Source organism: Meleagris gallopavo, chromosome 22, assembly GCF_000146605.3.
Source record: "Meleagris gallopavo isolate NT-WF06-2002-E0010 breed Aviagen turkey brand Nicholas breeding stock chromosome 22, Turkey_5.1, whole genome shotgun sequence".
NCBI classification, from domain to species: domain Eukaryota; kingdom Metazoa; phylum Chordata; class Aves; order Galliformes; family Phasianidae; genus Meleagris; species Meleagris gallopavo.
Genome location: NC_015032.2, coordinates 211928 through 224255, shown reverse-complemented (window position 1 = coordinate 224255; position 12328 = coordinate 211928). Strand labels below are relative to the sequence as shown.

The following is a 12328-nucleotide window of genomic DNA, read 5'->3' as shown; positions in this document are numbered from 1 at the left end:
CCTGAGCCAGGATGGTGGAGCAGGCACAGTGCTGCCCCAGCACCACTGCCCAGCAGTAAAGGCTCCCACAGTCTGCACTCCAGGCCACCCCAGGGGACATGGCAGTCAAAGCCCTGGCCAGCATCCCATCACTGCATGAGGTAAAGACTAAGGAAGAAAGAGCAGCTTCATCTTCCTGCCAACTCTGGAAAGCAGACCTAGAGTAAATCACAGCATAAGGTGGGAAGTGCAACATCCTGAGCTAATTCTTGCAGTAAGGAGCTGATCCTGCCTGGGGCACTGAGAAGGGAACTCAGCAGCTGCTCTATGCTCATCTGTGATTGGCTGCCACTATAAACTGCCTGCAATCAGAATTATGGGGCCAAATCATCCCTGTGATGATCATCATGACAGCATAGAGGGCTCTGCTTTGAAGATAGTCTCAGTCCTTCTGATTGGCTGCCTGGAAGCACTTCTTTACCACATGGTTGACAGAGCATTGGCACAGGTTGCCCAGAGAGGTGGTAGAGTCTCTTCCTTTGACACCTTCAAAAGCTACTTGGACATGGTGCTGGTTACTCTGCTGGAGCAGAGTTGGAAGTTCCAATCATAACCATTCTGTGACTCTATGTTCTGCATCTCCAAAAGAGCCTTGTATCCACTGCTTTAGACCTGGACCGAAGTTCTATTTTCACCACTCATATCTTGTGCATCAATTCTAGGAGGAAGGCCATTCCCTTACAGCAAGCACCCAAGAAAGCTTTTGCTCTTCACTCTGCCTGACAAACTCAATGAGTAAGCCCTTTGTGATACTCAAGAGTTAGGATCAGCTGCAAAGGAACTGCAGAAATGCACAGAAATTAGAGGCTTACTCCTAGGATGATAATCATGCCAAGTCAGGAGCACTACCAACCCTTCCAGAAGTCTGTGGATGCTTTCCCCAACACAAGAACACCAGCAGGTTGGGCCACACCTGTTCCAACATGGCTCCACATTCCCAGGTTTGTCAGAAAGACGGGACCTGTGGGCTCCATGCTATTCCCCAGTGCATGGCTCAGCAAGTCTCCCCAGAGCTGCTACAAGAGCGCAGCAGCAGATCAGTTCTACTTTTCTTTAATGTGCATTTGCTCCAAGCCACTGGTGGATCTATGCCTTGGACAGCTAACCAGGACGTCTGTTAACAAAGCAGAATTAAAAAGGGGAAACAAGAAACACAGCATACCCAGACCTGGGCCACCAATCTCCTGCTGCACCTGGGACACCAAATTTACTAACAAAGGCATCACTGGGTGTTAGGAGTCACCACAGGGCTCTCTTGCAGCTCCTGGTATGGCACCCATTGCAGAGAAGCAGCAGAGGGGTTTTTCTCTTGCTTCCCATTCCCAACACCCCATCCAGTCCACGCCACCTGGCACCCCTAGGCTTGGAGCGGCTAGCTAGTTTTTACGAGCAGTTCCTCCCAGTAAAGCTATGAGAATGTCTGGATATTGGAATATCAGTTTTGTAACAAGAGGGGTAGAAATGCAGTCCAACTTGAGTGCTTGTTTGCATGTGACTCTGTATCATCACGTGCCTCAGTTTCCTTCAGGAATGGGGTGGGTGCTAGGCACATAGGCCAAGACTGATGGGAGCATTTGGCTGCTGCATGATTCCTGTCAGGAAGATTTGCTCCTGCACTGCAGAGGTGAGTCCCTGCCTGTATGATAAGGCTGCTGGGAGTCACCTGCAGAGCCATTCCCTCATTGCTATGATAATCTTTTTCCTCCCTTCCTCAGGAGAATAGTGTTCCTTTCCCATCCTGAGCAGTTTGTGTCTGCTCTGCACAGCACCTTCTGCTTTGGCTCTGTTTTTAAGGCTGTCCCTGAGAAATGCCAGGGAGCCACACGGACATCCCTTCTCATTGCACTTCTACCCCTCTAGTTCCAAAACCAGTATTTCCAACAGCCAAGTGGTTCTTCAGCACATAGAAACCCTGTCCTTCTTGCTTTCCCTTTAGACATGCACCCCAGATCTTGAGTAGGTCTGGACCTTCAAAGAAGTTCCACAGAAGGATAATCTCTTAGCTCATAAAAACTAATGAACGGCTCTGCCCAGAGCCAGGGACATCTCCAGCCCCAAGGAGCACACCTGCATCTCTCAGCAAGGATGTGGATCGCCTACCCACATACTGAGTATTTCCTGCTTCAGGTGGGCAGAAGCCAAATCCAAGGGGCCTGAAGCCCTCTTGGAGAAAGCCTGAGCTACAAGGCCTCCACTCTTTCAGGAGTCTCAAAAATAATTCTGCAACTCAGAACTATCTCTGGTCTTCTCTTGTTGTCCAGTCCAAGCTGGCTCACTGGGACACACTTCATGACAGCCATGCCCAGTCCCTCCTGAAGGCCTGGGATCTATGCTTGGACCTCAGATCCTCATTTCACAAAACTCAGTGGCACATTTTATGGTTTGCAAACACACCAGTTTCTCCAGAACACTGGGCACAAAAAAAAAAAACAACAAAAACACACCACATGGAAACTTAGTGTGCGATTCCCCCAAAACAGCATTGTCAGCAAGCAAAGAGTCAGACAGCTGGTACGAACCCTTCTGTTAGCAAAGGGGCTGTTGCCTAACGCCTAAAATAGGAAAAATCCCAACACATTAGGAAAGCCATAGGAATCCAAGTTACAACAGTTCTGCATTCCAGCAGTAGCAGGCCAGATTTCCAGTTATCACAAGAGGGTTTCTAGCAAAGAACCAGTTACCATACAAGCCTCTTTCATACTGCGGCATGACCTCTGATCTTCCACCATCAGCTACTGCAACCCATTCTATGCTACAAAACCTACTTGGCCTTACATGGGATCTAGAAAGCAGAATAAAGGCTTTCAGGATAAACTCACACTGCTTCCAGGGGCTGATCTCAATGCTCTGTTCAGGCACAATTCAGAATCTGCAAAGAAGAAATTGGATTTGGTTAGAAATAATAAAAAATAATAATCTTTCCAGGAATGATGACAAGCACATGGATGGATAGCAGTGTGTTTCTTCACAAGATGGTGCCTGAACTGCTTAAGCATTGCATTTAGACTCCATACAAATCCACTTGCTGGAGATTTTCTGCTACAGATTATTTTATATGCAGCTTTACTCGCAAAGAGACCGATGTCAAAACAGTACCTCCAAAAGCAGCAGGTCTGTTCGCTGCATGTGTTCAGAGCCGGCTCTGCCAATTTTGAGCAATAAAAGCAAATATTTACTATGGGCAGTACTGCAGTACCTCTGAGAAGTGAAACAGATAGACTCTTGGCTTGCACAGACAATTGCTACCCAGGTTCTCATTTCAGGGCCATCTGTGCCACATTATTGCCTTCTGTCCCTCTGCGTCACCTGCATGGCCCCTCTGATGATAGCCCTGACTGGTGACACTAAGGGCAACATCTGGTTGGCAGGACCTTTATCCCAGGCAGTGACACACACAACACAAGGAGCCCACCTGGCTCACCCATCCATGGAGAGGCAGTTTGGCACACAGGTAGTAAAATGAGCAGTTTTAAAAGGAAATGATCTCAGAACTGGATCCTATAACAGAATTTCCAGAGCCACTTTTTAGATGGCAACTATATACAATGAAGAAGGAAAAAAAAAAAAAAAAAGAAAAGAAAAGAAAAGAAAGAAGACCTTCATGTGCCCAGGGAAGAAATGCAGTCCAATGAGTGCTACAGTTACATGAAAGAGGAAGCAAAGTCCTATAGCCCAGCAAGAATATTTCCGACTTTTTTTACAAGAGTTAACTTGTACGTTCAACACACACAGGCAATCCTCTCACAAGGACAAATGCAAAGCAGGCAGGATAACTTGTTTATGAAAACTCAATCGCTCCATAACATAAACAAAATAAATCAAAACCAAAAGTCCCTTGAGCATTCAGTATCAAGGACTCACAGCTCACTTACTTCACATTTCACATGGATGCAGTGAAACTCTTTCACTTCCCACAAGCAAACATCAGCTGCACATAGCCCTACACAGCTTGCACTGCATGGAGATTCTAAGAACAGGCTTTGGCTCCACAGGAGTGACACGGATCCACAGCAACTTTCTCAGAAGCTTTCTCAGAGCAGAAAAGCTGTTCAGCTTCCATTTGGATGGAGTCCCCAAGCAGCACAGCAATACGAGGTGATACACAGCAATGACAGCATCTCTTTTCACACTGTCAATCTGTAGCAGCTAGGCCAGAAACTGCAGCTGGCTCAGGCCCATGCCCTCAACAACAAGGACAGGACTTTCTGCCACCCATCAGCCCCGATGCAGTAAGCTAGGAGCATCAGCACCTCCAAGGTAACAACAATGCCTTTAGGTTGGGAAAAAACGATGTCCCAAGATGATCTGCACAAGAGCTACAAGGAAAAGAAAGAGCGAGTTTCAGCCAACCCCTGTAATCGCTGTGTCCCTTCCCCAGGTCTCTGCCACTGCCCTCACAGGGGAAAGCACAGGCTCCCGTGGTCGAGGGCTCTTGTGCTGATGCTATCCCACTGGCCACGCTCCATATGCCCTGCCCACTAGGAAAGTGCTGCTGCAGCCCTGCACGGCCTGCTTTTCTCACTGGGCTGTCTCTGCACTGGGAGCAGAGCTGGGATGCGGCACAGAGCGTGTGGCTGCTTCAGCTACAGGCCCTGCCCTCCCCGCTCTCCATAACTGCATGGCAGTCGTGGCCTAGCCACATGCTGCATCGTACACAGGCTCACTGTGAGGTCATAACGCCAGCTCATACTGGCTATGCCCCAACATCAGCATCTGCATACAGTTCACCTTTCCCCAGACCCCAGGGCAGTACCTCCCTGACCACAGGCCTCACACTCCTTGCTCCCATATCTGTGGGCCAGGGGATGCCACTGGGGTGCCAAGGCTACTGCCACGTGTGTCATTACACACACACACCTCAATACCACATTCTACACCCACCTCCTCAGGCAGACACTGCCTATGTCAGCAGGCCAGATGGAGGAGCTGAGCAGAAGTGCTGTCCCATCCTCTACCAGCTGCTAGGCACAGCAGGCCGGGCTGAGCAGGCTCGAAGTCCACAGCTCATGCTCCTGCCCCAAGATGGCCGTACAAACACACAGTGATCTGCAGGGCTTCCTCCCAGTCACTGCCCTCACAGGGATGAGCCCCCAAGGCCCTGATTCTCTTCTGCTGAGCCCAAAGATTTCTGTGGGGCCCCACAGTGCTCCCGATCTCATGCACTTGGCTTTCTCCAACCCAGCTCAAGAGATAAGAGCAGAGGCAGGCAGGCAGACACATAGAAGCAGCCTGATTTCGTCCAGCCTGAGGAATGAGCATCCATCAGCAGTCTATGACGCAGGGCTCACCAGGGCTGCACCACGTCCCTACAGAAGGGAGGACAGAGGAGGCAGTCACTGAGCACAGGGCAGTGACACTCGGCACTCCCCCCCTACCTGCCTGTGTTGCAGCACCAGTACATACTACCAAACAAAGCCACCATGCTCTGGAGCTGACACAGACCATCCTTCCTTCCTGTCTGCTGCTGCTGCATGAAGCGGCTTTCACCAAAGCCAGCTGCATTTCAGCAGGGAGACACTTTGGAATTGGAGCTACTGCATCAATTAACATCATATTAATGACATGCTCTGAGAACACAGGCATCTGGGAGCAAGACCCTCCCCACCCCTGCTAGCTTCCAGCTTCTCTACTACTGCTAGCAAAAATACACGCTAGATTGCTCTGCAAGCTCCTGCCACACAGCTGTCCTCAGCACAAGGCTGGTGTGTACACCATCTCAGCTGCAGACAAGTGCTTCAGGCTGAAAACATTCCACAGTGACCCACATCATCACAACCCCATAGCAATTATCCAGTCTGACCCTGACAGGGCAAGCACAAGTACCGGCTGTCAAAGCAGGCGCTGGGACATCAACCATAGGTAGGAGGCTGGATCACTCGGACAAACACTACAGCCCTTGCAAGGGGCAGATCTGAGCCAGCAATGCTGGCAGGCACATCTATTCACAGGGGCTAGGAGAAGCCGTTTGTCAAACCCAGCTTGCTCAAATCTAGGCCAATGCATTGCAAGAACCCCGATCAGTCCAACAAAGGTCAAGAAAGGGGACAAGGATTCATGCTGTTCCTTTTGCTTGTCCTGGAACATAAATAGGGCAGAGCAGCACAGCAACCCCAGGGCGGCTTACTGAAGAATGAAGACCTGAGTAGAGGTCCAGCCATGCACAGCTGCACCCCACTTTTGGGTAACATCAGCTCTGGTGCACTGAGAGGAAGCAGCCTTGCCAGTCCTCAGCAGATGACTGGACCACAACACCACAGCCATCTTCAGCCTCGCATGTTGTCCTGCCGTGCATACTAAGCTGTGCCAGGCAGGGGGTGAGGCTGAGCTTCAAAGCTCTTCCACCAAAGTAGAAGGGCCAGGGAGGGTTATAGCTACAGTGGAAATTGCCATCAAAACACAGCAGTGGCAGCTGCATTTTCTCTACCTTTACCTCCTTTATTTATTTCTGGCTGTCACCCTAAAGCCAGCTGTAGTTCTTACAGACATATGATGCACTACCATACATGTTCCAACCCACTAGTTTTATGGTTTTGTTGCCTTCTTTTACATTTAAATAATACATATATTGTGCAATCAATGAATATACAGATGGTACAGTATATCCAGGAGCTTGGCTGATGTAATTATTATATTGGAGTAGGAAAAGAAAAACACTCACCCCATCCTGGGCTCACAAAATAGACTCCAGTGGAGTGGATCTCCAGAGATCCTTCCCCACTGGCAGTCAGCTCTCCAATGGCTCTAGGAGAGGTGCAGCCAGGCTCCACCCCTTCCTGCAGCACAGGTGAATTGCCTTCACCTGTGCTCCCATGGCTGACTCACTGCTCGCCTCAGGTGATCAATCAGAGGTTCTGGCCGTGATTCAGCAGCCCCATACATACACATAAGACGTTTTGTTACTTACATTACCTATTGCATATCTTTTATATGTGGCCCAAGACAACTTCCCTTCACTTAGTGTGGCACAAGCAAGCCAAAGGGTTGAGCACCCATGCTAGACTAAGGTAACCCACAAGAACATCCTCATCTTTTGATTCCCTGAATTCACGTCCCAGTGAATTTGTAGAAGTAACAGCCCCTGATTCACATAGGCACGCATATATCCAGAGACAGATTAAACATCAAAGGGTATTTTTGTTGCTCTACCATTACTCTGCAGGAACATCACATGCAATAAATCTCTCTTAAAAGGCAGCACTACTGAGAATTCAGGTTGGAAGTTTCCTATCCCGAAGCTAAGCATTAACACTGGATTTGTATTCCTGATAAAAAATTCCATGGTTCCTTAGCAAGTGACAGACCTAGCAGTCTGACCACCCATCAGGCCTTTGCACAGCATCATTAACCCATTTTGCCACTTCCCTCTGGTCCCTGGCAAAGAGGAGATCCAATATTTCATCAGGTACCACGCCATCTAATGCTCAGCAGGAGCCCCTGCCAGCAGAGACACAGCCAAATCAATAGTCCATCTAATAAGATTTAATCGCTTCGCTGAAACACAGGGGTACTGCATCCCTGCCAGGACTGCTAGGGAGAAACACTTGCAGGACTTCTCCCAGGGCTGCAGCCCTTCATGTTTGCCCACATGGATCTTTCACGTGTTCTGAAGTTCTGAAGTGCTCCCGGGTGGCTGAGCATGGGAACGGTGAGCAGGGCCAACTCCCCCCCCCAGCAGCAGCCTGCCAGGGCATGCACCTAGCTGCCTCCGGGCTCACCAGTGCAAACACAATGACAAGCACAATGAGCTGATTACAAAGGGAAAATGTCATTTAAAAAACACAATCAGATTCCAGTCTCTTCTGCCCATAACAAAATGCCTCATGAAATGGCTCGTTCTGTTCTGCCATAAAAATGTGTTTCCCTTCAGAAGCCTGATACGGAAAAAGAAAGAAAAAAATGCAAATCTAAAAATATCTTCTGAAAGATACCATGACAATAACAGATTCACAGGAAAATGAGGTGGGAAGAGGGCTATGAATGTGATAAAATTCTATTTAATTTCCCCCCAGCCACCTAAAAATCCACCAAAGGCAGAAATGATACTTTTTCCTTTGTGCAAAAGACGACTCCACCCTGTGTTTTCCTCTCCATCTGATACACAGCAAAGGATACCAGCACACATTTCTGCTCTGTCACCAGTCAGCAAGTGGGGCACAGGCAGTGAGATAGCTGGAAGGAGTCAGGTGGGTGGAACCTGGCCAAAATGCCATACTGTAAATCCCCATTCACTATCTGCTCACACACAGGATGCATTTTACATTAACATCTGGCATCTGGTGCCAGATTTGACTGTGTCTCTGATAGCCTCGATGGAAAGCAGTGTTTGTCTTTTGGACCAGACTGGGAAACTGGCAAGATGAAGCTCAACATGATTACCATTGGGTCCAATTACAGCTGGTGGGCAGAGGCCTGACTTCTGAAATGGGAACAGATCCGATACTAAAGCAGTACCACATTTCATCTCCACAAAAAGGCCAAGTGCCCAAATGAAACTGCTGACCTTTTGGAAACTGCAGATCTGCAGCTTCAGCCTCATTTGTCTCATGGTTTGAGCACAATGGTGTCAGCCCAGACTCCTTTTCTCTGTGATCACACCAGACCCATCGTCTACTGCATGGGGCAGATCCAGTCTGACACACTGCTGAGCCCACACGACAGTGTAGTGCCCTTTGGAGGACAAAACACAGCCCACCAGTAAAAGATGGAAGGGAATTGCTCTTCCAAAGCATTATTTTCTGGGTTTTAAGGCTCTGCCTGTTACCTCCACCTTCTCAAATAGCAAATCTGGGAGGTGTGCGTGAGTATGTAGATGTACATGCATACACTATGTGCAAGGCACTAACTACTTCTCAGCTTCAATTCAAAGCACCTTCTGCACCTTCAAAGCTGTGTACTGGGACAAGAGGGCAAAATCACCAAAGAGGGCTCTAAGATGACACTTCCTTTTCATACAGTTCCACATTCCCCTGTCTAGTGCAAGGAGAGCAAACCTTGGCTTCTGCTCCAATTATATAACAGCTGGTAGAGCTCTTGGCACAGCCATTCACCTCCTTGGAGAAAAGAAGGGGAGGGTGGAGCAACTGTCATCCAAGTTGGGGACGCCCACAGGACCTGGGACAGGAAAGCTGCAGTAGATACAACTGCCCAAATCTTCTATTTCTTTGATGTTCAGGGGGCTGAAAGACCTCTCCTACAAAGACAGGCTGAGGGAGCTGGCCTTGTTCAGTCTGGAGAAGAGGAGGCTGTGGGGAAAACCTTACGATGGCCTTCAATATTTAAAGGAAGGTTCAGAACAGGAGGGAGAATGACCTTTTACACAGGCAGGTGGTGACAGGACAAGGGGAAACAACTTTAATCTAAAAGAGGGGAGATTTAGACCAGATGTGAGGAGGAAGTCCTTTACTCAGAGGCAGTGCAGCCCCAGCACTGCTGCCCAGAGCTGTGGATGCCCCATCCCTGCAGGTGCCTGAGGCCACGGCTGGGCCCTGGGCAGCCTGAGCTGGGGAGCAGCCAGCACATGGCAGGGCTGGGGTGCCCTTCGTCCCAGGCATGGTGGATTCTGTGAATTAATGCTCACTGAGGTCTTGGACAAACCATCGGCTTCCACTCAAGGACTGAGAGGAAAGATGGATCTGGAGACACAAGGAAATACTGCAACACATGCTCAGCAAAGACAACCTCTTCCCAATGATGTTTCTGTCTCCCGTAATCCAGACAAAATGACGCGTGAGAGAAAGTGTTCATTCTGCAGGCTACGCCACCGTGAGTTACTGGCATCCAAATCAGCAGAACCAATGACACAAAGCAGATGAATTCACAATATCAGAGCAGGGTCTCAAGGCCTATCAGTCCCTTCCAATGCCACCGCTTCATCCAGACTCAGAGGAGAGCACAAGCCGGCAGCAGACCTGAGTCCAAGCTCAAACCCCAGCATGGCTGCAGCATAGGCCAGTCCCTTCACCTCACACTGCCAAACCTCCTGGGTCTTCCAGCACAATCACCACAGCTGTGACAAATCCAAACCTGCTGACTCAGTGCCATCTGACTTCTCTAGTGAGAACAATAAGCCACACAGCCATCACTGTCACGGCCCCAGCGCAAGCACGTTTTACGTGCTGTATGAGAGTCATGTATCTGTAACTGCACAAGTCTTTCCATGCAGGAGCTTCCAACCACCAAGCTTGGGAATCTCCACTGTTTTGTGTTTCTTTTTTTTTGCATATACTCTCAAAACAGGCTCAGGCCTCCAAGTGACAGGCACCACATGAAAGTCTACGATATAGCTAAACACAGGCCTTCCAGACGCCCACACTGATCTGCCACCAAGCCTAAGCCCATACTCAACCCATCTCCTCACACACACTGCACCATCAGTATCCCAGCTGTCGCTCAGGCAGCGTATCACTGTGCCCAAAGCAGTGAGGAAATATAATTTCCTAGCTGAACAGAATTAAGGCAAGAGACACTCATGCAAAGTCTGTGAGAACAGACAGGAAACCGAGCAATCCTGAACACAGCCAAGCCCACCTCCTACATTTTAACTAGCAGGCCATTCTCCATTGAATTCCATCACTTAGAAATCATAATTATCTACAGGAAACTTTTTTTTTTTTAGGAAAAAAATTAGCCAGAAACCTGACTAGTTTGTCCATCTACAAAAACCTCCTCTAGATATGCATGATTATTCTGCAGTGCTAGAGCAAGGAACAGACATTTCAGTCATTTACAGGACTGCTAGAAGCAGAAAGAAGAAAAGGTTACTGTGTAAATCAAGGTGATCTCCTCTTTTGGATCAAAGTCATTGCTCAGGGCCAAAAAGAGGAATCAGCTGCCTTGGGGAGGAAAACTGATTCTGAAAATTTTCTCCATTCCATATGCAGTAATACCACAGCCTTCTTCAGCCACCCCAGACCCCCTCCTGGTTGTCCATCACACTTGGGCCCCTCACAAGGCTGTTGTCACAACCAGGGCTCTGCTACATGCAACACTGTCTGCTTTAATGGCCCCACTACCATCTGAAGTTGCTGTTAAAGCAATAAACATGGCACAATGGTTGCAAGGAGATGCTCACTGCTCCCAGCAGTGGCTGCAAGCAGAGGAGGCAGCTCACATCCCCTGGGGACACGTGCACGCTGATTATTCAAAAGTCAATTTGGGGATTGTCCTCGCATAAGGGATAAGTTGGGAGAAAGAGAGTGATTGTAGACCTTCCATGTGCTACAATAAACAGGGTCTGGCACAACTCACAGAACACACCCTGTGAGCCTGGGGTCTTCACTAACAGTAGGGCTCTGAGCACTCAGGGAGATCTGCAGACAGGCTTCACGCTGCCAAACCAGAAGCCAAAAAACACAATTAAACACTAATTGTCTTCTTGTCAGGATCACCACTCAAACCCAGCCTTCCCTAAGCTCCAAACTTGCTTGAAGGCAACATGGGCAGGCAGGCTGCTGAAGGCCATGAGTGCAGATCCCCAGTCATGGCAGCCAAAGGACACTCACAAACATGCAGTGGGCAGCAGAGGAGGCAGAAAGCTGCAAAGCAACTCTGAGAGGCAGACCTTGGTCACAACATACTTCCCATGTCTCCAGCTGTTTGATGCAAGAGCCCCTCTGGACAAGCCCAACGTGAGAAGACCACAGGGGGAAGGAACTGACGAGGAGACTGGTCTCTAGGTGTGTTGAGAAAGCCACACCTCTCAGGGCATGTCAGCAAGGAGAGGGCTCATCAGGAGTCACCTCACACCGCCTGCAGCCCAATAACAGAGCTCTTCCACCGCCCGCTCCTGCAGTGCTGCAAATACTCCATAACACGTACCCGACCATTGTTTATCTGCAGAAGGGTCCCCACCGCAACGCGTGGCTAGGCACGGAGCGGAACAATACTACTGCAGAAGCAGCAGTAGGAAGAGTGCTTCATACGGAAAACACTGATAAAGGGGACCCGCGTACCCCTAATACGATCACCCGGGTAACCGGTCTGTGGAGAAAACGCTGAGCTCGAGGATACCTCCAGAGCCCACCTCCTGCCATATGACGATACTCCAAAAATAACCACAGAAATATGCGAGGACCCGGTCCAAGTTGTTCCTGGCTCTCTGCACATTCTCTCTCTAATGTAAATCGTATCTCTGAAATCACAGCCCCGTGGTTAAACGCAGTTACCGCAATCCGCAGCGGCGGGAGGGCCGCAGGGCCGGCGGATCCCTAGGTTGTGCTGGGCTGTGCTGGTCCGGCTGCACGGCCGGGCTGCTGCTTCACAGCGCCCCGCTCGCCCCGCTGCGGCCGGG

At 49.4% G+C, this 12328-nt stretch overlaps 1 protein-coding gene across 1 annotated transcript in view; it reads right to left on the bottom strand.

Annotated features, from left to right (window-relative positions):
- The window catches only part of EPB41L1 (erythrocyte membrane protein band 4.1 like 1), a 60207-nt gene extending 55961 nt beyond the window's left edge, over positions 1-4246 (bottom strand). The window contains exons 1-2 of the mRNA XM_010722205.3: positions 3912-4246; positions 2859-2908 (exon numbers count right to left, since the gene is read on the bottom strand). The gene's annotated coding sequence lies outside the window, so the exon portion shown is untranslated. The remainder of the gene's footprint in view (positions 1-2858; positions 2909-3911) is intronic.
- Positions 4247-12328: the final 8082 nt, after the last annotated feature.